This window comes from Rhineura floridana, chromosome 5 (genome assembly GCF_030035675.1).
Source record: "Rhineura floridana isolate rRhiFlo1 chromosome 5, rRhiFlo1.hap2, whole genome shotgun sequence".
In the NCBI taxonomy this organism is placed as follows: domain Eukaryota; kingdom Metazoa; phylum Chordata; class Lepidosauria; order Squamata; family Rhineuridae; genus Rhineura; species Rhineura floridana.
Genome location: NC_084484.1, coordinates 176,454,187 through 176,466,009, shown reverse-complemented (window position 1 = coordinate 176,466,009; position 11,823 = coordinate 176,454,187). Strand labels below are relative to the sequence as shown.

Sequence of the window (11,823 nt, the reverse complement as noted above, 5' to 3'; positions counted from 1 at the left end):
GTGAGCTAAGGGCAATTAAAGAGGCTGGACGACGGCAAGAGCACAAGTGGCGAAAGATGTGCTGTGAGGCTGATCGGGCACAAGTAAAACATCATAACTGTGCCTACTGTGTGGCAGTGAGGGCAGCGAAGAAGGGCCACTTCTCTGCCTCCATCGCATCCTCAAGTAGCCGTCCAGTGGAGCTTTTCCGTATTGTCAGGGGTCTGTTGACATCAACTCCAGGAAATTGAGTTTTAGACCCTTGCAGGAGGGAGTGGTTCCAGCCACCTTGAAAGAGGCAGTGATCCGACCACTCCTGAAAAAGCCCACCCTGGACCCATTGGTTTCTGACAACTACCGACTGGTCGCAAATACCCCCTTTTTAGGGAAGGTGATTGAGAGGGTTGTGGCACAGCAATTGCAAGAACTCTTGGATGAAACAGATTATCTTGACCCATCCCAGGTTCAGGCCTGGTTATGGGACTAAATTGGCCTTGGTCACCCTAATGGATTACCTTTATCGGGAGAAAGACAGGAGGAGTGCGACCCTGTTATTCTTACTTGATCTCTCAGCGGCTTTTGGTACCATTGACCATGGTATCTCTCTGGGCCAACTTGGTGAGATGGGTATTGGAGGCACTGTTTTACAGTGGTTCCGATCCTATCTCCAAGGTTGTTCTCAGAGAATAGCATTAGGTGACTGTCTTTCGGCCCCCTGGCAGTTGTGCTGTGGGGTGCCGCAGGGTACCATCTTGTCCCCCATGCTGTTTAACATCTATATGAAGCCCTTGGGAGTGGCCATCAGGAGCATTGGGGCAAGGTGTCAGCAGTATGCTGATGATACCCAGCTCTGTTTCTCTGTAACATCTGAATCGGGAGAGGCCGTGCAAGCCCTTGACTGCTGCCTGGATTTGGTGGTGGGCTGGATGAGGGCCAATAAACTGAGTCTGAACCCTAGCAAAACAAAAGCAATGTGGGTTGGTGGTTCCCGAGTTTGGATAATTGGTCAATTGCCTACTTTGGATGGGGTCGTACTCCCTCTGAAAGAGCTGGTTTGTAGTTTGGGGGTGCTCCTGGATTCATCTTTTGTCACAAGCAGCCCAGGTGACCTCAGTAGCTAGGAGTGTCTTTTATCAGCTTTGGCTGGTAAGACGGCTGTGGCTGTTTCTGGAGCGGGATAGCCTGACCACTGTTGTCCGTGCACTGGTAACCTCCAGGCTGGATTACTGTAACGCACTCTATGTGGGACTGCCCTTGAGGTTGGTCTGGAAGTTTCAGCTAGTGCAAAATGCAGTGGTGTGACTGCTCGCTGGGGCAGAGTATCACCAACATGTCACCCTGCTTCGGAAAGAATTGCACTGGCTGCCCATTTGCTATTGGGTCAAGTTCAAAGTTCTAGTTTTGGTGTACAAAGCCCTACACAGCTTGGGACCAGGATACCTGAAAGACCGTCTTATCCCTTACATATCCAGTCGATCACTGTGCTCTGCAGGTGAGGGCCTCCTGCAAATATCATCTTATCAGGAGGTCCATTCTGCACAACATAAGAAACGGACCTTTAGTGTGGCGGCACCTACCCTGTGGAATTCCCTCCCCTTAAATATTAGACAGGCGCCATCTCTCTTACCTTTTCAGCGTCTATTGAAGACCTTCCTCTTCCAACAAGCCTTTTGAGACCTATCCCAGTTTGCATCTGTGTTGGAATTGCTTTTTAATATGGTCTTAAACTTTCTTTTTAAAATGTTTTTAATCTTAGATGTTTTGAAAGCTTTTTTTAAGTAACGTTTTTGAAGATGTTTTGTTTTAATGTGTTTCAAAGTTTGTTTTTATATTGTTTTAATGTTTTTGGTGCTTTTGTTTGCCACCCTAGGAGGAAGGGTGGTGGGATATAAATCAAATAATAATAATAATAATAATAATAATAATAATAATAATGTTAAAGAGTGGAATCTACCATAATGGGTGACGGGGGGGGGGGGACCTCAGGCACGAGGGCCAAATGCAACCCCTCCAGGCCTCTCTTCGGGGCCATCCCACTGCCAAAGCCACCCCTCCTCGCTGACGCTGCATCTTGCTCTCCTTGAGTGCTTTTGCCCAGCTAGAATGTGTCCTTAGACTATGATGCTTCATGTTGCTCATTTGTGTGTGCGTGTAGAAGCTTCTGGCTTCATGTGGCTGGAATGTAACCTACCGTACAAAGATTAAGTGTCACATCTATTGCTTCAACCACTTTTACTTCCTGGTCCTGCCCATCATCACTATGTGGCCCTCAGAAGGCTGGAATGTGGCCCTCAGGCTGGAAAAAAGTTTCCCCAATGCCTGGACTACAGCTATTGGCTAAAATACTAAACTGTGCACCAGGAAGGTCTGTGTTCAAGTCTTGCCACAGTCAAGAAATCACCGGGTGGCCTTCAGACAAGCCAGTATCCTATGACTCAAGACCCCTGTCTGCATGAGGGAATAAGGACAGAGATAAGAACAAAAACAGACCCCTCCAACTGCCGGTTACCTGGGACTGCAGAGCTGAAGGGAGGCGGATGCTGGTTAGGGGTACTACGACCCCTGGGAGACTACACCCCATGAAGATCATCATGGCTAGGGGTGAACTAACCGGGTCCCATCCACTGGCCAATGAAGGAGCAGGTACTGCAATGATTGATTTCCTTTCCCCACCCAGTTCCCTTTTCCTTTTGTGTCAAGTCTTGAAATTGTGAGGCTGCAGGCAAAGATTTATCCTTTAATGTATGCAGGTACATACAGCACTCAGAAGCTTTTAGGCGATTGATAAGCGTTTGATGAGGATTCACTCTTATGCCTGGAACTGGCTGGTGTGAAAACATTTCTGTGACAAAAGAAACATTGGAATTTGATCTAGCTCTGGAATATTTTAAGATGCTAGAGGGGAAACACTCAGCTTGCTCCATGCACACCTATTTCGTCTTGTGAGATTTGTTTAAACAAAATGCTTTTTAGAGTGCTCCCCAACCATGACTTCCTTCCCATTGGCTGGGGTGGCTTTTTTAAAAAAAAGAAAGTGAGGCATTAAAAGAGTATTTTTTAAAGCTGCAAGCTCCTCCTACCTCTGGAGACTGGTAAGCATTTACCCCTGGAAAGAAAGGGCGATTGCTTTCCAGAGTATTGTCTGGCCACGTTAGTGAAAAAGGATTAACCTGATACATTCAGCTATTCTAACAGATTTCCTTTACGCCTTCAGTACCCCCTTCTCACATTCACTTGGATAATCACATTAGTTTTGTCATTAAAAAGAGAGCGAGAGAGAGAAAAGACACCCCCTCTCCTTTTATGGCCAATACCCAAATTGCTTACCACCACCCAAAGGGGTCGCATATATTAAAAAAACAAGACAAGCGGAAGGGATTTGCCATCCTGCCACTCAGTGTTGTGGGGCACCCCCTTTTTTACACTCAAGAGATGGAACTAAAAGGGTTGGTGTTCTTTTTTCTTTTTCTTTTTTGGCAAATGCAAGGGGTGGGGGAGCAACAGAAACCAGAGAAGCTTTCACCCCCCAGCCTTGTGGAATCCTAAAATGGGGAAGGGATGGTAAAGTGGAAGATGGAGATGGCCTGAAAAACAATGGCGCCCCCTTCAGTTAACACCTTGAATAAAAAAATTATAGTGGATCACGTTTATGGATCTACGCAAACTAGAGCTGTGGTGATCATTTCTTCCTTTAAAAAAAAAAAACTCTGTCCATTTGTGAGAAAATTAATTGCATTTGAAAATAATCAAAAAGAGAACATTTCAGCAAAGTTTTCATGTGTTGCAGAAGGTTTTTTTAAAAAAAAAGATAGGAAAGGCTTCCCTTAAAACCAAGATCAGTGAGTGTGCCAATCTCAGACAGGTATGGCTTCCATTAAACCACAGGAGAGGATGTCATGAGATGCAACCCCTTTCATGGTGGTTTTTCAGGTCAAGAAGCGCAGGTAGCTGGTGAGGCCGCAGAGGGGGAGAGAAATGTTTAATAGCAAGGCAAACACACTCCGCTCTCAGCCACTTTGCAATGAGGTAAATAATAAGCAGGGGTGTAGTCATCCGGGGCTGCGGCGGGGGCGTAGACCCCTTACTTTTTTGGGAGCAGGGTCCTAGCCAGATCCCGGTGTATGAGCCACCCAGCTTGAGTGTGCTAGCCACTGAGAACAGTCCTTGTTGTTTTGCGCTAATTGGAGCCAATCAGAGTGAAAGGGTGAGCCAGTCACTAGGGTGTATTCTAAGCTTTTTTGCCTTCTGCACAAGCAGCCAGTATACTGCTCGCCCCCAAACCAGTCAAGCAATTTGGCCCATTTTGTTGTTGTTGTTACATGCCTTCAAGTCGATTACAACTTATGGTGACCCTATGAATCTTTTTTGGATATATTCATAGGGTTTTCGTGGTAAGTGGTATTCAGAGGTGGTTTACCATTGCCTTCCTCTAAGCCTACAGCACCTGGTATTTCCAGGTGGACTCCCATCCAAGTACCAACCAGGCCTGACCCTGCTTAGCTTCCCACATCAGACGAGATCGGGTGTGCTCAGGGTAGCATGGCTGTAGGCAATTTGACCCATAATATACTATTATTAGGGTTTTTTTTGTGATAGTACTCACCAGAGTAAATGGAAAGTCTTGTCCAAATGAAGAAAATAAAAAAGAACACAAACTCTGGCAAAAGAAATGCAAGAAGACAATAAGGGATGCTAAAAAAGAATTTGAGGAGCACATTGCTAAGAACATAAAAACCAACAACAAAAAATTCTATAAATACATTCAAAGCAGGAGACCATCTAGGGAGACGATTGGACCCTTGGATGATAAGGGAGTCAAAGGTGTACTAAAGAACGATAAGGAGATTGCAGAGAAGCTAAATGAATTCTTTGCATCTGTCTTCACAGTGGAAGATATAGGGCAGATCCCTGAACCTGAACTAACATTTGCAGGAAGGGATTCTGAGGAACTGAGACAAATAGTGGTAACGAGAGAGGAAGTTCTAAGCTTAATGGACAATATAAAAACTGACAAATCACCGGGCCCGGATGGCATCCACCCGAGAGTTCTCAAAGAACTCAAAGGTGAAATTGCTGATCTGCTAACTAAAATATGTAACTTGTCCCTTGGGTCCTCCTCCGTGCCTGAGGACTGGAAAGTGGCAAATGTAACGCCAATCTTCAGAAAGGGATCCATAGGGGATCCTGGAAATTACAGGCCAGTTAGCTTAACTTCTGTCCCTGGAAAACTGGTAGAAAGTATTATTAAAGCTAGATTAACTAAGCACATAGAAGAACAAGCCTTGCTGAAGCAGAGCCAGCATGGCTTCTGCAAGGGAAAGTCCTGTCTCAGTAACCTATTAGAATTCTTTGAGAGTGTCAACAAGCATATAGATAGAGGTGATCCAGTGGACATAGTGTACTTAGACTTTCAAAAAGCGTTTGACAAGGTACCTCACCAAAGGCTTCTGAGGAAGCTTAGCAGTCATGGAATAAGAGGAGAGGTCCTCTTGTGGATAAGGAATTGGTTAAGAAGCAGAAAGCAGAGAGTAGGAATAAACGGACAGTTCTCCCAATGAAGGGCTGTAGAAAGTGGAGTCCCTCAAGGATCGGTATTGGGACCTGTACTTTTCAACTTGTTCATTAATGACCTAGAATTAGGAGTAAGCAGTGAAGTGGCCAAGTTTGCTGACGACACTAAATTGTTCAGGGTTGTTAAAACAAAAAGGGATTGCGAAGAGCTCCAAAAAGACCTCTCCAAACTGAGTGAATGGGCGGAAAAATGGCAAATGCAATTCAAATATTGCATATAAACAAGTGTAAAATTATGCATATTGGAGCAAAAAGTCTTAATTTCACATATACGCTCATGGGGTCTGAACTGGCAGTGACCGACCAACCTCGGGGTTGTAGTGGACAGCACGATGAAAATGCGACCCAGTGTGCGGCAGCTGTGAAAAAGGCAAATTCCATGCTAGCAATAATTAGGAAAGGTATTGAAAATAAAACAGCCGATATCATAATGCCGTTGTATAAATCTATGGTGCGGCCGCATTTGGAATACTGTGTGCAGTTCTGGTCGCCTCATCTCAAAAAGGATATTCTAGAGTTGGAAAAGGTTCAGAAGAGGGCAACCAGAATGATCAAGGGGATGGAGCGACTCCCTTACAAGGAAAGGTTGCAGCATTTGGGGCTTTTTAGTTTAGAGAAAAGGCGGGTCAGAGGAGACATGATAGAAGTGTATAAAATTATGCATGGCATTAAGAGGGTGGATAGAGAAAAGTTCTTCTCCCTCTCTCATAATACTAGAACTCGAGGACATTCAAAGAAGCTGAATGTTGGAAGATTCAGGACAGACAAAAGGAAGTACTTCTTTACTCAGCGCATAGTTAAACTATGGAATTTGCTCCCACCAGATGCAGTAATGGCCACCAGCTTGGATGGCTTTAAAAGAAGATTAGACAAATTCATGGAGGACAGGGCTATCAATGGCTACTAGCCATGATGGCTGTGCTCTGCCACCCTAGTCAGAGGCAGCATGCTTCTGAAAACCAGTTGCCGGAAGCCTCAGGAGGGGAGAGTGTTCTTGCACTCGGGTCCTGCTTGCGGGCTTCCCCCAGGCACCTGGTTGGCCACTGTGAGAACAGGATGCTGGACTAGATGGGCCACTGGCCTGATCCAGCAGGCTCTTCTTATGTTCTTATGTTCTCAGAGTACTGTATAGAGTACAGGCACCTCTTTTGCTGCTGCCCATGCCGGAAATTTTGTGTTGGCACCCACAGTACTTTTATCAAGACATGAATACTGGCACCTCCTTATTTTTTTTTTACAAAAAAGTGCTGACTATTAATATGTTATGAAGATTTGAAAGGAACCAATATTTACCTTCATTTTGTATTTCTTTTTATCTTTTCTCATCTTTTTCTGTTATAGAACCTACCTAGCTCCTTTTTAAATCTCACATGCAAAACTGCATAAAAACTTATTTCACACTGCACAAAATGTTTTGACACTGCACACAATGTCTCTAGCTGCACATTAGAATAAAGCCTGCCAGACACTGAGAAGACTCTTCTCAGTAGCTTGCATACAGCCTCTCCTTTCATGCTGACTGGCTCCTAGGGACATCTGTTGTAATAGAGTGTGAACATGTAAGACGACATGGAGAGCGAAGGAAATGAGACAAAGTGGAAAAGAGGGTGGGGCTGTGAGGGGGTGTGGCATGACTCTCATGAAGGGACCCTGCACTTCTGGTTTTGCCACTACACTACTGGCAACAAGGAGTTACTACAGATCAGGGATGCTTGCACAAGTCTGGCCATTAGAGCTGTACAAAAGGTAACCAATTAATATCCCAGTTTTATGGGCCACTATGACACAGAAGCTATCAAGGTCATCCATGGCAGATTTTTTTTTTTACTTGCTCTTGTTAAACAGACTGCAAATCACTAGGAGACTTAGCTGTAGACCCCATTTACCTTCTGCTCATGCTGATGAAAGTTAAAGAGGAAAGCACAAAAGCAGGACTACAGCTGAACATCAAAAAGTAATGTCAACAGAAGATTTATGTAACTATACAGTTGAGAACGAGGACAAGAATTATCAATACCTCGGCACAGTCATTAACCAAAATGAAGACAATAGTCAAGAAATCAGAAGAAGGCTAGGACTGAGGAGGGCAGCTGTGGGAGAACTAGAAAAGGTTCTCAAATGCAAAGATGTATCACTGAACGCCAAAGTCAGGATCATTCAGACCATGGTATTCCCCATCTCTATGTATGGATGAGAAAGTTGGACAGTGAAAAAAGAGGATAAGAGAAAAATCAACTCATTTGAAATGTGGTGCTGGAGGAGAGCTTTGTGGATACCATGGACTGCGAAAAAGACCAATAATTGGGTGTTAGAACTATCACTAGAAGCTAAAATGATGAAACTGAGGCTATCATACTTTGGACACGTAATGAGAAGACCTGATTCACTAGAAAAGACAATAGTGCTGGGGAAAACAGAAGGGAGTAGAAAAAGAGGAAGGCCAAATAAGAGAGGGATTGATTCCACAAAGGAAGCCACAGACCTGAACTTACAAGCTCTGAAGAGGGTGGTTCATGACAGATACTCTTTGAGGTCACTGATTCATAGGGTCGCCATAAGTTGTAGTCGACTTGGAGGCACATAACAACAACAACATCCCTGCCTTAGGTTCTTAGGCTACATGTCAATAGCCTCTGATCAAGGCCATATTTTAAAAACAATGACTCATTTATATCATGACTGCAATATGCATAGTCACGGTTAACCCTCTGTAGCATGTGCACATACGTACATAAAATGGATGCAAAGTGTGGCCTCTTGATAAAAAAATATCTGCTCATTTTTTAAAAAAACAAGGTGCTAGCTCCCATGGAAGTAGCAAGTCCAGAATCTACTGAAATCTCAGATGCTTACAGGTCCATCAAGCAGAAAGTTTGGGGGGGGGCGGAAGGGCACAAAACTGGCAAGGCAATCTCCCCAGGGAGGCCCCTTTCCTCCCATGGCTCACAGGCCTAGCAGTATGTACAAGATTGGGGGCAAACCTCTGGGATGTGCCTTGTTAAAGCATTCTCAGGATTTCAAAATAAGGTGCAAATAAGCCCTAAGAAAATCAAGAGGCATGCCATGAGCTTAGTTGGACTATAGAACAAGCCATTTTCCCAGGCTCAGCCACATACCGACATACGCAATATGAGGACACTGTTTGACCTTAAAGGGCTGTTGTAAGGGCCAGAGCAATGTCTTTGAAGACTTGAAAACACCAAATATTGAAATTCACTAACAGATAAAAAAAACCTTGCGGTTTAAGAACGTACCTATAGCCCAGATATTTCTATCAAACTTTAAAAAGCAGGGAAATTGGGCAGCTATAGTGAATGCACCAGGGGAGCAGGAAACCTGACCTCCTTTCTGAGATATTGTACTGCTCTACAAATTTGTCAAAATGCAAACACAATTTGGGTTGGTCTTTCACAGTCCAATCCACTTGCTGTGTAGCTTGGAAGAATTTGGTAACATGTGCCTCTGAGCAAAGGAAGGGGGAGGGGAGGGCAAGTTTGATCATTTGCATGCTTATAGAGTTCAGTGGTATTTACTTCCGTGCAATCATGCTTGAGATAGGTAAAACTAACCATGGGGAGGAGGAAGGGGAGGGGGAGGAGGGAGAAGGGGAAGGAGGCGATTGGAAGGGGAGGGAAATGGAGGGAGGGGCAAAGGAAAGGGGAGGGAGGGGCAAGAGGGAGGGGATAGGAGGGAGGAGAAGGGAGGATGAGTTTGATCATTTGCATACTTTTTGAGTTCAATGGGATTTATTTCTGCGCAATCATATTTGAAAATGGAAATGGACTGCCTTCAAGTCGACCGGACTTATGGTGACCCTTTGAATAGGGTTTTCATGGTAAATGGTATTCAGAGGTGGTTTTACCATTGCCTTCCTCTGAGGCTGAGAGGCAGTGACTGGCCCAAGGTCACTCAGTGAGCTTCATGGCTGTGTGGGGATTTGAACCCTGGTCTCCCAGGTTTTAGTCCAACACTGACCTGGGGAAGGGGCAGGAAGGGGGGAGGGGAGGAGATTGGGTGGGTGGGCACTGGGCAGTGGGGAAGCCCCTTTCCTTTCCAAAAGGAAAAGATTGTGAACAGTATCATTGCTTTTCAGCTTTCCCCCCACCTTTTTATTCTACAGAAGGCACATGTAGCCCCCCACCCAAATTTAAAACAAAGCTGTCCTTGGCCACATCCACACCAGGCCTCTACTACACTTTGGACAATCATGGTCACTCTCGTAGCTGTATAATGAAAGCTGGTTTTCTATTTTAAAAGCCTTTATTTTCCTTCCAAGCACACAATGCATATTGTTGTGCTCCTCCCCAATCTCCGAGCGGTGAGATTTCCGGGTCCCTGCGCTCATCCAGGGTTTGGTTTCCTTTGGGAAGAAGGTCAGCAGAGACTGCGGTGTCTTTATGAAATATGGTTTATTTATTTACACACATTCCAACCTGAGCTTAGGATGGAGGGGTTCAATGCATCAGCAGTCTGATATCCAGCTTTCCTATCAGTGTTACAGGAGGCATCCTAAAGTCATGGTTGCAGAGGGATAGCCTCTCTGCCTGCCTCCAGCCCCAGCCATTCTGTAGACCATTCTAAAAACACTCAAAGCACAAACGTCTGCTAGCCGCCAGGAAGGGGGGGGAAAGGCTCTCCTGAAGAGTTTCAATGACAAAAGGGTCTTCCTGGCCCATTCACCAGTTGTTGGGCAACTGATAGACCCATTCTCCTACCTGGCCATTCTATTACCTTAACAAAAGAGAGACTCATCTGACCAGTAGAGTGAGTTCCTCACTCCAAGGCACAGGATTCCAAATCAGAGGCTGGAAGGGGACCCACAGGGACCATCCATTTCAACCCCCATGCTCATAACAATATTTTGTTATTTCAGTTTGAGTTATCCATAGAAAAGAGTCATAGGTCTAACATGGAAATGGACTGCCTTCAAGTCAATCCCGACATATGGCTACCCTATGAATAGGGTTTCATGGTAAGCGGTATTCAGAGGTGGTTTACCATTGCCTTCCTCTGAGGCTGAGAGGCAGTGACTGGCCCAAGGTCACCCAGTGAGCTTCATGGCTGTGTGGGGATTCGAACCCTGGTCTCCAAGGTCATAGTCCAGCACCTTAACCACTACACCACACTGGCTCTCAAGGAGAATGCTTTAATACACTTTAATTGCCTGAACCTAAATTCCCAGTGTGTGATTGAATATCGTCAGTCTGGAGGCGACCTAAGATTCGACCTCTGATGCCCCTAGTTAAAGGCATTGTATTGCAGGCGATAGGAAAGCTCTGCCTGAGACCCTGCAGAGACTAGACTTCTTGTTGGACAAATAGTCTGACCTGGTATAACAAGGGTAGCCAATATGGTACCCTCCAGATGTTGGACTCCAATGCCAATGATCCCTGACCATTGGAGTTTATGGCTGGGGCTGATGAGAGCTGGAATCTAACATTTGGAAGGCACCATGTTGACTCTCCCTGTCCTAGCTCTAATGCAGCTTCCCCTGTAATCCTTTACCATTCCCCCCACCAGCCCCACTCAGTAATACAGCACCTTTCTGACAGCAATGAGCAAGTCATCCTTCACTTTTCCCCCGCAATGAGCAGCCGCTGGGCTGTGTACAGGGGTGTGGTCATCCAGGGTCTTGGGGGGGTCTTAGGCCCTTTACTTTCTTGGGAGCAGGGACCCTACCTCTCCAGCATCCTATGAGTCAATCAGCATGAAAGCCACTGAAAACCACCTTCTAACATGCTTCCTTATACTTTTCTGTGGATTGGAGCCAATCGGAGTGAAAGGAGGCAAGTCAGCCACTGAGAAGGTTCTTTTCAGTAGCTAACACTCTTCCTTTTCATGCTTATTGGCTCCTAGGGACATCTGTTGTTGTGGGGAAAGGCAAGGATCTCATTCTCAACTCGGCAGCAAAAGTGGGATGTGTGGCATGGCTGCGATTATCATGAAGGGACCCTGCACTTCTGAATTTGCCACTACACTACTGGCTGTGTACGTGCGTGTCATGTACTCTCAATTTACACAGCATGATGATGAAGCTCAAGAAGCTTAGCAATCCCCCCCCGTGTAAATAGAGTGTGCCCCAGAATCCTCAGCAGTATGGGTGTGGACCCCTCTGCTGACAAATCAATAGAAAAATTTGAAAAAGGTTGCTGTCTGCAAGAAATCAAAACCAGCTCTTGGTCTGTAATCCGAGGCAGGCTTTCTGGGAAGCAAGTCCCATGGAGTCATAGGCCTGGGTTTCTTGCTGGGGTGGAAATCACACAAGACAATGGC

General features: G+C 45.4%; 1 pseudogene; it reads right to left on the bottom strand.

Annotated features, from left to right (window-relative positions):
* Nucleotides 1-4,411: 4,411 nt before the first annotated feature.
* Nucleotides 4,412-4,530, bottom strand: LOC133386278 (5S ribosomal RNA; annotated as a pseudogene).
* Between the last annotated feature and the right edge of the window lie 7,293 nt (nucleotides 4,531-11,823).